Source organism: Choloepus didactylus, chromosome 14 (assembly GCF_015220235.1).
Source record: "Choloepus didactylus isolate mChoDid1 chromosome 14, mChoDid1.pri, whole genome shotgun sequence".
In the NCBI taxonomy this organism is placed as follows: domain Eukaryota; kingdom Metazoa; phylum Chordata; class Mammalia; order Pilosa; family Megalonychidae; genus Choloepus; species Choloepus didactylus.
Window position 1 is genome coordinate 62,764,697 of NC_051320.1, and position 14,325 is coordinate 62,779,021.

Here is a 14,325-nt window from a genome sequence, read left to right on the forward strand (position 1 = left end):
GTCAGCCCTCATAAGCTACATTTTTATACAATCATCTTCAAGATTCAAGGGTTCTGGGTTGTCATTGATAGTTTCAGGTATTTACTGCTAAGTATGCCAATTCCTTAGAACCTAAAAAGGGTTGTCTATATTGCACGTAAGAATGCCCACCAGAGTGACCTCATGGCTCCTTTTGGAATATCTCTGCCACTGAAGCTTATTTCATTTCCTTTCATATCCCCCTTTTGGTCAAGAAAATGTTCTCCATCCCACAATGCCGGGTCTAGATTCCTCCCCAGGAGTCATATTCCACTTTGCCAGGGAGATTTACTCCCCTGGGTGTCAGAGCCCACGTAGTAGGGAGGGCAGTGATTTCACCTGCCAAGTTGGCTTAGCTAGAGAGAGAGGGCCACATCTGAGCAACAAAGAGGCATTCGGGAGGAGAATCTTAGGCACAATTATAAGCAGGCCTAGCCTCTCCTTTGCAGTAACAGGCTTCCCAAGGGCAAGTCCCTTGATAGAAGGTTCAGCACATCAAACCACCAGTCCTCAATGTTTGTGAGCAAATATCTTTTCATATCTTTTGCCCATCCAGGTGGGGAAGCCCAACAGCTCTGCATTTTCCCCCAGCTCCTCAGAGGGGCTCTGCATATTTTTTTCATTTTTTTTTTTTAACTATTAACTGTATCAAAAAATTAAAAAAAAAAAAAAAATACAATAAAAAAAAAAAACATTTCAGACAATCCAAAACAAAGGAATAAGACAACTAACCTAAAATAACTACATTACTTTCAACATGTTCCTACTCTACCCCAAGAAAAAGAAAGACAGATAACCTAAGATAACAACGTTTCTGTGAAGTTGTTCCTACCATACACACCAGAAATTAACAAACCATAGTCATTCTTGAGCATTTCCGGAACATTAAATTCACCCACGATATCTTATCTGTTATAAGGTTATTGTTCCCCCTTCACTAATTGCTATCTATTGCTAGGTCCCCTACATTCTACATTATAAACCATTTATTTTACATTTTTCAATGTTCACATTAGTGGTAGCATATAATATTTCTCTTTTTGGCCTGGCTTATTTCGCTCAGCATTATATCTTCAAGGTTCATCCATGTTGTCACATGTTTCAAGACATCGTTCGTTCTTACAGCTGCGTAGTATTCCATCGTGTGTATGTACCACATTTTATTTATCCACTCATCTCTTGAAGGACATTTGGGTTGTTTCCATCTCTTGGCAATTGTGAATATTGCTGCTATGAACATTGGCATGCAGATGTCTGTTCGTGTCACTGCTTTCAGATCTTCCGGGTATATACCGAGAAGTGTGATTGCTGGATCAAAGGGTAACTCTATATCTAGTTTTCTAAGGAACTACTTGACTGTCTTCCAGAGTGGCTGAACCATTTTACAGTCCCACCAACAGGGAATAAGAGTTACAGTTTCTCCACATCCTCACCAGCATTTGTACTTACCTGTTTGTTTAATGGCAGCCATTCTAATTGGTGTGAGATGATATCTCATTGTGGTCTTAATTTGCATCTCCCTAATAGCTAGTGAAGCTGAACATTTTTTCATGTCTTTTTTGGCCATTTGTATTTCCTCTTCAGAGAACTGTCTTTTCATATCTTTTGCCCGTTTTATAATTGGGCTGTCTGTACTATTGTCATTGAGTGGTAGGATTTATTTATATATGCAAGGTATGTCTTTTATCAGATACATGGTTTCCAAAAATTTTTTCCCATTGAATTTGCTGCCTCTTCACCTTTTTGACAGATTCCTTTGAGGTACAGAAACTTTTAAGTTTAAGGAGTTACCATTTATCTTTTTTTTTTCCTTTTGTTGCTTCTGCTTTGGGTGTAAGGTCTAGAAAGTGACCGCCTAATACGAGGTCTTGAAGATGTTTCCCTACATTATCTTCTAGGAGTTTTATGTTGAGGGCTTTAACCCATTTTAAGTTAATTTTTGTGTAGGGTGTGAGTTAGGGGTCCTCTTTCATTCTTTCGGATATGGATATACAACTCTCCCAGCCCCATTTGCTGAAAAGACTGTTATGTCCCAGTTCACTGGCTTTGGGGGCCTTATCAAATCTCAGTCAACCGTAGATCTGGGGGTCTATCTCCAAATTCTCAATTTGATTCCATTGATCAGTATGTCTATCTTTGTGCCAGTACCATGCTGTTTTGACTACTGTGGCTTTATAATAAGCTTCAAAGTCAGGGAGTATGAGTCCTCCCCCTTCATTTTTCTCTTTTAGAGTGTTTTTAGTAATTCAAGGCATCTTCCCTTTCCAAATAAATTTGATAACTAGCTCTTGCAGGTCTGCAAAGTAGGTTGTTGGAATTTTGATAGGGATTGCATTGACTCTATAGATGAGTTTGGGTAGAAGTGATATCTTAATGACATTTAACCTTCCAATCCATGAGCGTGGAATATTTTTCCATCTTTTAAGGTCCCTTTCTATTTCTTTTAGTAGAGTTATGTAGTTTTCTTTGTATAGGTCAGTTTATTCCTAGGTACTTGATTTTTTTAGTTCCTGTTGAAAATGATAACTTTTAACTGAGTGTCTCTTTGGTCATTTCCAGTGTATAGAAACATTACTTACTTTTGTGCATTAATCTTGGATCCCGCTACTTTGCTAAATTTCTTTATTAGCTCTAGTAGCTATGTCGTCGATTTCTCAGGGTTTTCCAGATATAAGAGCATATCATCTGCAAATAATGACAGTTTTACTTCTTCCTTTCCAATTTGGATGCCTTTTATTTCATTTTCTTGCTGGATTGCCCTGGCTAGCACTTCTAGCACAATGTTGAATAACAGTGGTGACGGCAGGCATCCTTGTCTAATTCCTGATCTTAGAGGGAAGGCTTTCAGTCTCTTGCCATTGAGTACTGTGCTGGCTGTGGGTTTTTCATATATGTTCTTTATCATATTGAGTAAGTTTCCTTCAATTCCTACCTTTTGAAGTGCTTTTATCAAGAAGGGATGTTGGATTTTGTCGAATGCTTTTTCAGCATCTATTGAGATGATCATTTGATTTTTCTCTTTTGATTTGTTAATGTGTTGTAATACATTGATTGATTTTCTTATGTTGAACCATCCTTGCATGCCTGGAATGAACCCCACTTGGTCATGGTGCATGATTTTTTTAATGTGTCTTTCGATTCGATTTGCAAGTATTTTGTTGAGAATTTTTCCATCTATATTCATTAGGGAGATTGGCGTGTAGTTTTCCTTTCTTGTAGGATCTTTGCCTGGTTTGGATATTACAGTGATGTTAGCTTCATAAAATGTGTTAGTAGTATTCCATTTTCTGCAATGTTTTGAAAGAGTTTAAGTAAGATTGGTGTCAGTTATTTCTGGAAAGTTTGGTAGAATTCCCCTGTGAAGCCATCTGGCCCTGGGCATTTATTTGTGGGAAGCTTTTTGATGACTGATTGGATCTCTTTGCTTGTGATTGGTTGGTTGAGGTCTTCTGTTTCTTCTCTGGTCAGTCTAGGTTGTACATATGTTTCCAATAAATTGTCCATTTCCTCTACATTATCTCATTTGTTGGCATACAGTTCATAGTATGCTCTTATAATTTTTTTAATTTCCTTGGGATCTGCAGTAATGTCACCACTCTCATTCATTATTTTGTTTATTTGGGTCTTCTCTCTTTTTGATTTTTTTTTTTTTATACAGGTGTTTTAGTTTATTGGATGCATATTAGGTACACAGTTAAAAAATTAAATTCCTACTCTCCAGAAAAAAAGACAATTTATAGAACAAAGCTAACTGCTATTATACAAATGGAAGTAATGACCATAAATAAAAGATGAAATATGTGATATTCTATCACATTCATTTGTTTTTTTTTTGTTTGTTCCTTTTTTTTTTAATTGAAATTGTTTGGATATCATACAACTAACCAAAGACCCAAAGCATACAATCAATTGCCCACGGCACCACCATACAGCTGTGCATCCATCAACACAATTAATTTTTTTTCCCAATTTTTAGAATATTTTCACTATTCCAGAAAAGAAATAAAGACAAAAAAAAGGAAACTCAGATCCTCCCATATCCCTAACCACGCCCCCCTCTATTATTGATTCATAGTTTTGGTATAGTACATTTGTTACTGTTGATGAAAGCATGTTAAAATGCTACTAACTGTAGTATATAGTTTGCATTAGGTATATATTTTTTCCCTATATGCCTCTCTATTATTAACTTCTAGTTATAGTGACATACATTTGTTCTAGTTCATTAGAGAGATTTCTAATATTTGTACAGTTAATCACGGACATTGTCCACCACAAGATTCACTGTTTTATACATTCCCGTCTTTTAACCTCCAACTTTCCTTCTAATGACATGTGTGACTCTGAGCTTCCCCTTTCCACCACCTTCACACACCTTTCAGCACTGTTAATTATTCTCATAACATGCTACCATCACCCCTGTTCCTTTCCAAACATTTAAGTTCACCCTAGTTGAACATTCTGCTCATAATAAGCAACCGCTTCCCATTCTTTAGCCTCATTTCTATATCCTGGTAACATATTTCGAGTCTGGTAACTAATTTTATAATTAGTTCATATCAGTGCGACCCTGCAATATTTGCCTTTATGTGTCTGTCTTATTTCACTCAATATAGTGCCCTTAAGGTTTCTTCTTCAACCCATTTCTTTTAAGATGGTTTTGTTCGCACACTATACATTCCTTCCTAAGCAAACAATTGTTGGTTCCCCGTATAGTCACGTATTTATGTATTGAGCACCATTGCCACTCTATATAAGGACATCTCCATTTCTTCCACAAAGAGGAAGAGTCAAAGAAGACGGAGAGGCAAAAGAAAAAGAGAAAGAGAGAAAAACAAACAAACAAACAAACAAAAAAATCTTGACAGCTAGAAAGCGACAAAAGGAAAGACAGCATTAACCTAAAGTAGAATAAAGAGTCAGACAGCATCACCATGCCAGGAGTCCTATACCCTTCCCCTATTCCCCACCCCATCATATGCATTTAGCTTTGGTATATTGCCTTTGTTACATTAAAGGAAGCATAATGCAATGTTTCTGTTAATTCTAGCCTCTAGTTTGCATTGATTGTATTTTCCCCCCAATCCCACCCTATTTTTAACACCTTGCAATGTTGACATTCACTTGTTCTAACTCATGTAAAAACATATTTGTACCTTTTATTACAATCGTTGAGTACCCTAAGTTTCCCTGAATTACACAGTCCCAGTCTTTATCATTCGTCTTTTGTTCTGGTGTCCCTCAAGGTCCCAGCCTTCCTCTTTCAACCATACTCATAGCCATCTTTGTTCAGTGTACTTACGTTGCTGTGCTACTATCTCCCCAAATTGTTTTCCAAACCTCTCACTCCTGTCTTTTCCTGTCTGCCTGCAGTGCTTCCTTTAGTGTTTCCTGTAGAGCAGGTATCTTGTTCACAAACTTTGTCATTGTCTGTTTGTCCGAGACTATTTTAACCTCTCCCTCATATCTGAAGGAAAGTTTTGCTGGATATAGGATTCTTGATTGGTGGTTTTTCTCTTTCAGTTTCTTAAATATATCACCCCACTTCCTTCTTGCCTCCATGGTTTCTATTGAGAGATCCACACATAGTCTTATCAGGCTTTCTTTGTTGTGATAGATTGCTTTTCTCTTGCTGCTTTCAGGATTCTCTCTTTATTTTTGACATTTGATAATCTGATTATTAAGTGTATTGGCATAGGCCTATTCAGATCTATTCTGTTTGGGGTATGCTGCGCTTCTTGGATCTGTAATTTTATGTCTTTCATAAGAGATGGGAAATTTTCATTGATTATGTCCTCTATTATTGCTTCACCCCTTTTCCCTTCTCTTCTCCTTCTGGGACATCAGTGACACGTAAATTCTTGCTTTTTGTTTTGTGTTTAAGTTCCCGGAGATGTTGCTCGTATTTTTCCATTCTTTTCTCTGTCTGTTCTTTTGTGCGTAGGCTTTCAGGTGCCTTGTTCTCCAGTTCCTGAGTGTTTTCTTCTGCCTCTTGAGAGATCTGCTGTTGTATGTTTCCATTGTGTCTTTCATCTGTTGCGTTGTGCCTTCCATTTCCATAGATTCTGCCAGTTGGTTTTTCAAATTTTCAATTTCTACCTTATGTACATCCTGTGTTTTCATCTACAGTTCAGCTCTTTCGCCATATCTTCCCTAAACTTTTTGAATTGACTTATTATTAGTTGTTTCAATTCCTGCATCACAGTTGAAGTGTAAGTTTGTTCCTTTGACTGGGCCATAACTTCATTTTTCTTAGTGTAGGTTGTAGTTTTCTGTTGTCTAGGCATGGTTTCCTTGGTTACCCCAATCAGATTTTCCCAGACCAGAACGGGCTCAGGTCCCAGAAGGAGGAAGTATTCAGTATCGGATTTCCCTGAGGGTGTGTCTTAGAAAGTTGGTACATCCTGTGATGCCTCAGGTCACTGTGCTTTTCTGCCCAGCAGATGGCGCCTGTTAGCCTGTAATTCCAGACTGGTCAGACTGGTATAAGGTGGTGTGGTTGTTCTTCCCCATGCTCTGGGGTTTGGTTCTGAATGGAAGGCAGGTAGTAGAGCTGGGCCCTACCCCTTTCCTTTTAGAGAAGATAGACCCCCTAAGGGAGGTCATTAGCATTTCAGTGGTCTCTCTCTGCCTTGTGTGGGTCACAGCACTGGGAACTGAAAATGGCTGACGCTTTCTCCACTGAGCCATAAAAGGAACAGAAAGTCCCCTTGAGAGCTAGTCCAAGGTGACCCTCCGGCTCTTCAAGGTCAGTCATCACCCAAAGCCTCTTTTCTGCTTGTTGGGGTTTCGTACCTTGTAGTAAGCAGTTCACACTCGCTAATTAAAACCCCAGTTGGAGCTCAGCTGAGCTATATTTGCTTGCTGGGAGAGAGCTTCTCTCCAGCACCAGGAGGCTTTGCAGTTCGGGCTGTGGGGGGAGGGGTCTTCTGACTTGGATGCGCAGTTTTTACTTGCAGATTTTATGCTGTGATCTTGGGCATTCCTCCCAATTCAGGTTGGTGTATAATGAGTGGGCGGTCACATTTGTCTCCCCCCCCATAGTTATTCTGGATGATTTACTAGTTGTTTCTGGTTTTTTTTCGGTTGTTCCGGGGGACTACTTAGCTTCCACTCCTCTCTGTGCCGCCATCTTAGATCCCTCCACTCTCTTTGATTTTGTCAGTCTAGGTAGGGCTTGTCAGTCTTGTTGATCTTCTCAAAGAACTACCTTTTGGTGTTATTTATTCTCTCTTTTGTTTCTTTTTCTGTATGTCATTTATTTTTGCTTTAATCCTTGTTATTTCTTTCCTTCTACTTGGTTTATGATTAGTTTGCTGTGCATTTTCTAGCTTCTTCAGTTGCTCCATTAGTTCTTTGATTTTAGCTCTTTCTTCTTTTTTAATATATGCATTTAGCAGTATAAATTTCCCCCTCATTACCACTTTTACTGCATCCCATAGATTTTGATATGTTGTGTTCTCATTTTCATTCGTCTCTATATATTTTGCAATTTCTCTTGCTATTTCTTTTTTAACCCACTGATTGTTCACAAGTGTGTTGTTTAACTTACAGGTATTTTTGAATTTTCTAAGTCACTGATGTTATTGATTTCTAATTGTATTCCATTGTGATCAGAGAATGTGTTTTGAATAATTTCAAATTTTTTAAATTTATTGAGGCTTGTTTTATGTCCCAGCATATGATCTATTCTGGAGAAAGTTCGGTGAGCACTAGAGAAGAATGTATATACTGGTGATTTGAGATGTAATGTTCTATATATGTCTGTTAACCCAAATTCATTTATCAGATTGTTAGGTTTTCAGTTTCCTTATTGGTCTTCTGTCTGGTTGATCTGTCTATAGGACAGAGTGATGTGTTGAAGTCTCCCACAATTATTGTGGAAACATTAATTGCTTCCTTTAGTTTTGCCAGTGCTTGTCTCTTGTATTTTGGGGCAACTTGATTAGGTGCATAAACATTTATGATTGTTATTTCTTCTTGTTGAATTGTCCGTTTTATTAGTATGTAGTTTCCTTGTTTGTCTCTCATCACATCTTTGCATTTAAAGGTTATTTTATCTGAGATTAATATTGCTACTCCTGCTTTCTTTTGGTTGTATCTTGCATGAAATATTTTTTTCCATCCTTTCACTTTCAATTTCTTTGTGTCCCTGTGTCTAAGATGAGTCTCTTGTATGCAACATATCAATGGTTCATATTTTTTGATCCATTCTGTCAATCTATATCTTTTAATTGAGGAATTTAATCCATTTACATTCAGCATTATTGCTGTGAAGGCATTTCCTGAATCAGCCATCCTATCCTTGGTTTATGTTTGTCAGATGTATTTTTTCTCTCTCTCTTTATGTCCTTTAATGTACCCATACTGAATCTCTTTAGTACTGAACCTTTGTCCATATCTCTCTCTCCTTTCTTTGTTTCTCTGTTGGTAGGACTCCCTTTAATATTTCAAATAGGGCTGGTATCTTATTAGCAAATTCTTTCAGCATTTATTTATCTGTGAAAAATTTAAGGTCTCCCTCAAATTTGAAGGAGAGCTTTGCCAGATGAAGAATTCTTGGTTGACAATTTTTCTCTTTCATTATTTTAAATATGTCATGCCACTGCCTTCTCGCCTCCATGGTGCCCTCTGAGTAGTCACTACTTAGTCTTATGCTGTTTCCTTTGTAAGTGGTAAATTGCTTTTCTCTTGCTGCTTTCAGAACTTGCTCCTTCTCTTCAGAATTTGACAATCTGATCAGAATATGTCTTGGAGTGGTTTTATTTGGATTTATTCTGTTTGGAGTTTGCTGGGCATTTATGATTTCTGTAATTATGTTGTTTAGAAGGTTTGGGAAGTTTTCCCTAACAATTTCTTTGAATACTCTTTCTAGACCTTTACCCTTCTCTTCCCCTTCTGGAACACCAGTGACTCTTATATTTGGACATTTTATATTGTCCTTCACATCCCTGAGATCCCTTTCGATTTTTCTCCCCATTCTTTCTTTTGTTCTTTCATTTTCCATTCTGTCCTGTTTGAGGTTGCTGATTCACTGTTCATCTTCCTTTAATTTAGTACTATGGGTATCCAGAATCTTTTTAATTTGGTGGACAGTTTCTTTTATTTCCATAAGATAGTCTGTTTTTTTTTAAATTTACTCTTGCAATGTCTTCTTTATGCTCTTCTAGGTTCTTCTTCATGTCCTTTATATCCTATGCCATGCTCTTGTTGTTTGTCTTTAGTTCTTTGATTAATTTCTCAAAGTACTATGTCTCCTTCGATCTTTTGATTTGGGTGTTTGGGTTTGGGTTATCCTTATTGTTTGGTTTCTTCATATGCTTTAAAATTTTCTGTTGTTTTTGTCCTCTTGGTATTTGCTTAACTTTATAAGGTTCTTTTAGGATATATAGGCTTATTAGAACAATTATTTCTAATTTGTCATATCTACAGCCTGATGGACTACACTTTCTCTAACTAGCAGGTGGCGTTTGCAAGCCACCTATTCCCTGAAGCCAGTTCGCCCAACTTTGTCTTTATGGTGAGTGGAGGTCTGAATCTTGTGGGGGTCTAATTGGTGCACCAAGTTCCCTTGTGTAGTTGGTGCTGACCACCCTGAATGTGGGGCATGTGTCTGAGCAGTTAAGAAGGGAGAGTGGCTTTAATAATCAAAATTCCTGGGTTTTCCTGGAGATTTAAAACTGTTGGCAGGAATCCAGACCTTCAGTTCAGTCTCGCCACAATTTGTCTCTGCCACTGACCCACAAGTCCCTGGTATTGGTGTATGGTCCCTGGGACTTCTGAGTGGGTCCCTCTTCCAAGCCTTGCCCTCCTAGGGCCTCTGCTGAGGGAAGACTGTCACAAGTGAGCACAGCCTCAAGGGAAGTTCTGGGTTGCAGGGCCATGTAGGGGTGTTCCTAGTCTGATGAAAGGATGGCTGTATGGGGCATGTTAATTTCCCCCTTTCCACACACCTCTGCCTTCCTAGCTCCAGGACAGTTAGCTGCCAGTGTGTGAAAGGCTGTCGTCCATACCAGATATTGTGTGTGTGCATGTTACCAGAAACACTTCCCGCTGCGCTGGGTTGTGCGGCACAGCTCTGGGCTGCAGCACTGGGCAGGAGCATTCCCAGCCCGCCGGGAAGGTGGCTATATGGGGTATTGTTATTTTCCCCTTTTTGCTGACCTACGTCTTCCTAGCTCTGAGACAGTTAGCTGCTGGTGTGCAAAAGGCTGTCGTCCATGCCAGATATTGAGGCATGTCCATAGGTCGTGGGGAAGCAGTTCCTGCCACGCTTCACTGTACAGTTCTCACTGCTGGATCCGCAGCCACTTTTGGGTTTTTAAAACTAATCCGACTCCACATGCCAACCCCCGGTTTCCCCAGACCACGGCATGGCTACTCCAGCAGGCTCACTCACTCATTTCAGAATGCAGACTCCCAGTTTCACAAAGTGCACATTCCCTGTGGATTTAGCAGACCTTGTCCAGCCAGTGCTTCGCTGGAACTGGTGTTCTGGATCACTTTCTGTCTTTTATCTAATATCTTTCACAGAGATGTTTTTTGCCCTGTCTCTCCTAATCCGCCATCTTCCAGAAGCCTCCATCATCGTTTGATTGAATGTTTTCCTATAAAAACTGGCACTCAGGATAATTAAAAACACAACTTTCTCTTTCAGTTTTGTTTTGTGGCACTATTTAATTATGAAAATAGTGGTAATAGTCTGTATTTCATTTCTAATATGTAGTGCTTCTGGTTAATACATTATGGGTTGAATGGGGTATAGCTCAGATAGCCTAGGTAATAATTCTAATGTTAATTCTATTGGAATATTAATTCCAGATTAATCTAATTTACATATGAACTTTTTTTATACTTTTTATCACAGAAATTTTAAAACACAAAAGTAGAGAGAGTAGTATAATGAAGTCCATTACTTCAGCAGCATTAATAGCTATGAATATTCTGCTACTCTTGTTTCATTCTTTTTGCTACTCCTTCCTTTTCTCCTTTCCAGAATATTTTAAATCCAAGAAATCATGTAATGCCATCTATAAATACTTCAGAACATATCTCTAATAGATAAAAATTTTTAGCATAACCATAACTTCATTATCACACCCAAAACATTGGTTCTCAATACTTTTTAGAGTCTTAAAAATGATTGAGGACTCCAAAGAACTTTTGTTCACAAATTTGTATCTATTGATTTTATTAGTTTAGAAATTAAAAGTCAGAAAAAAATTTTTAAAAGAACATACAAGTACACATTTATTAGGTATCAGAGAAGAGACATTTAATCACATATCATGTAACCTCTGGAAAACTCCACTTTATACTAGCAAAAGAATGGACTAAAAAAGGCAAATACGTGTTACTATTAAAACAAAAATAGTTTTGATCTCATTAATTGCTATACTTTGAGAGTCACTGCCCTAAAATATTAATGATTCTCTAACAAGTTCAGGATGTGTTCACTATTTTTGTCTCAAAAATGTCCTTTTACGAAATTTTAGAGTTAATTTGAATTGGAATCCAAAAAATTGCCTTACATTGCCAAATAAACTTTTTAATAATGATGTAAATTAGGCTATAGATCCTTTGGTATATGGCACTGATTTATATTATTTTATGACTTAACTGAGGAATGTTTTTGAGAGGTTAGTTTAAAAAATGAATTTAGCTGAAATCTTTCTGCCTAGAATTTTAGACAAGTCAACTTTGGTAATATTGGCTCATATATGATTTAATAAAAATGTATGCCAAGAAAATAATTTAGGTTTATAAACACTTAGTTTCCATAAATTTAATTGTCGAAGCACATCATTATGTAGAGTGGCAAGTCATTGAGAATACTGGACTTTAATTTCGTGAAGAATTCATAACATCAAGTTTCTGCTCATTCATAGATCTTCTCTGAAACTTTCTCAAAGGTAAACTGTCTCTTTTCAAAATTTTCATATAGTATCTTCATATTTTTTTTAATTTATGTTTCCTTTCAAGACTGTAAGCCCCTTGAGAGTAGAGAATATATATGTATTTGTGTTTTTTTGTTGTTGTTTTGTTTTTTTAATCTCTGTATCTCCCAATGTTTACTGGAGAACTTGGGTCTAGTATTCTTGAGCAAAATATTGATTTATTTACTCAGGAGACCATACTCCCTTGATTTTCTTCCTACTTCATTTGTTGCTTTTTCTCATTTTCCTTTGTTGGTTCCTCCCATTCTCTTTAACCTCTTAATAATGAAATGCTCTAGAATTCAGTATTTTATTGTCCTTTCTATTCTCTGCATTCACTATTCTCCCCCTATTTTACATCACTCCAACCACATTACCCACCTTTGCTGTTTTTTGAATATGCCATTCATGCTCCCTCTTCGTGGACTATTCCTTCCTCAGACAGCTGTTTGGCTAACTACCTCACTACTTTCATGTCTTTCTTAAATGCTGTAATCTTAACTTCTCAATGAGATTTAACTTGAAGCCCCCATTTACTATTGCAAAATTATCCCTGACCTCCACTCCTATAGTCTTGATACCTCTTAACACTGCTCTTTTTTCCATAGAACTAATACCTTCTAGAACTTTATATTATTTAATTATTTATCATATTTATGGTTTCTCTCAATCTCCCCCCAGCCTGTGAGCTCCAAAGGCAAGCATCTTTGTTTCATTTATTGATTTATTCCTAGTGCCTAGAACAGAGCCTAGCTCATGGTAGATGCTCAGTAAAATTTGTTGAATAAATGAACAAATCACTAATGTGTGACTATCAGAAAAGCCCAAGTCAGCATTAGACTAACCCACTTGTTGTACATTAACATCTTATAGTGTTTCAAATCAGATACAAATTGTAGCAATATGTAAATTGCTAAATTCCAGGTTTAGTTTTGCCTCTAAACTCTTTTCCTGTGGAACTGTTGCATAGCCCACACCACAAAAGCAGTGCAGTTTTATTATATTCTCACCCTGTTTAAAAGGGAGAACTTTTTACAATTTCCATTCTGAATCACATATCCAGAAGCATTTGTTCCTATTCTGAGTATTAAAACTTGGGATGTCTTAGATACATTGATATGGATGTAACTGGATGGTTAGTAGACTATTTAGCATGCAGAGCCTTACATAGAAAATTATTAGTCAAGCCACAGCATTATTGAGAAAGAGCAGTGAGGAGCAAAAGTTCTTGTGTAAAAGTAGGACAGTATTGGTTATTCCCAGGATATTGAGTAATGTTTTAGGAATAAAGTACTAATTTCTGGAAATTTATTTCAGACTTGAAAAAATGGATGTTACTAATAAGCTAAGTAGTTGAGGGGAAATCTTTTGTGAATCAGTATAAAACATGGTAGATTTAAATAGTCTTGTTTTTATGTCATAAATTTGAATTAAGTACTATGAAGTGGTTGACCTGTAACGCCATATTGAATGATTATTTGAGATGCATTTGTTGTCTGTGTATAGATAGATAGATAAATAGTAGTAGATGTTATATTTTCAAAGAGCCCTGCTTGTCACATTGTGATTTACATGTTTTTACATTCTTAAATAATGATATCTTCTCTATGCAAAGGGAATATAATTTTGTATTGAAGGCAAAAATTTAAAATATTCAAAAGGACAGTTTCATTACTAGGAAAGTATGAGGTTCTTGCAAAGAGCTTCTTTATAACTAAGGATCAATGTTCTTACCTAATATCTTTGTTAAAAATTTTATTTCCAAGGGAATAAAAGGCATTTTACTATAATACCACAAAATGGACATAATGTAATATGGACTTTTTCCATTGTTTATATGTTTTAGAAATGCTTTGATTTTCTTTCCCCTTTTATATGAGCTACAAAGAAGTAATAGAAGGCATTGTTTTTGTGTGACAGGGGAATATTAAAAAATTTGGTTTGGCTCTGTCACTTTGTACCTCTCGATTGTCTGTAGTTTCAGCTAACCTCCCTGAGCCTCAGTTCTTATTCTTCCTCTGTAAAATAGGAATTATAGCATCTCTCTGGCCTTACTTTAGAGTCATAAGCACCATTTTTAAAGTAAGGTAATTTATTAAAAATGTATTAAAATAATTATTTTAGGTAATTATTATTTATTAAATAAATAGATTAAAAGAGTAATATCAGACATTAAGTTTTCTCATTTATACTTAATTGCATTTTGTATATTTAGAAATGTATAGGGATAGGTTTGTCCCAGGAAGAAAATGTTTTCAACTGCTATTTTTCTTTCTTATTGAGTACCTTCTTGTCTTACTGCTTTGCCTCTCCTGACAACACTACCCCCTCACCTAATCTGCCTCCCCAACCCGCGAAAGAACAATTCAGG

General features: G+C 36.8%; 1 protein-coding gene across 8 annotated transcripts in view; it reads left to right on the top strand.

The window, feature by feature from the left end:
• Nucleotides 1-14,325, top strand: part of OXR1 (oxidation resistance 1) — a 494,800-nt gene that overhangs the window by 433,637 nt on the left and 46,838 nt on the right. The gene's annotated exons all lie outside the window — the stretch shown is intronic.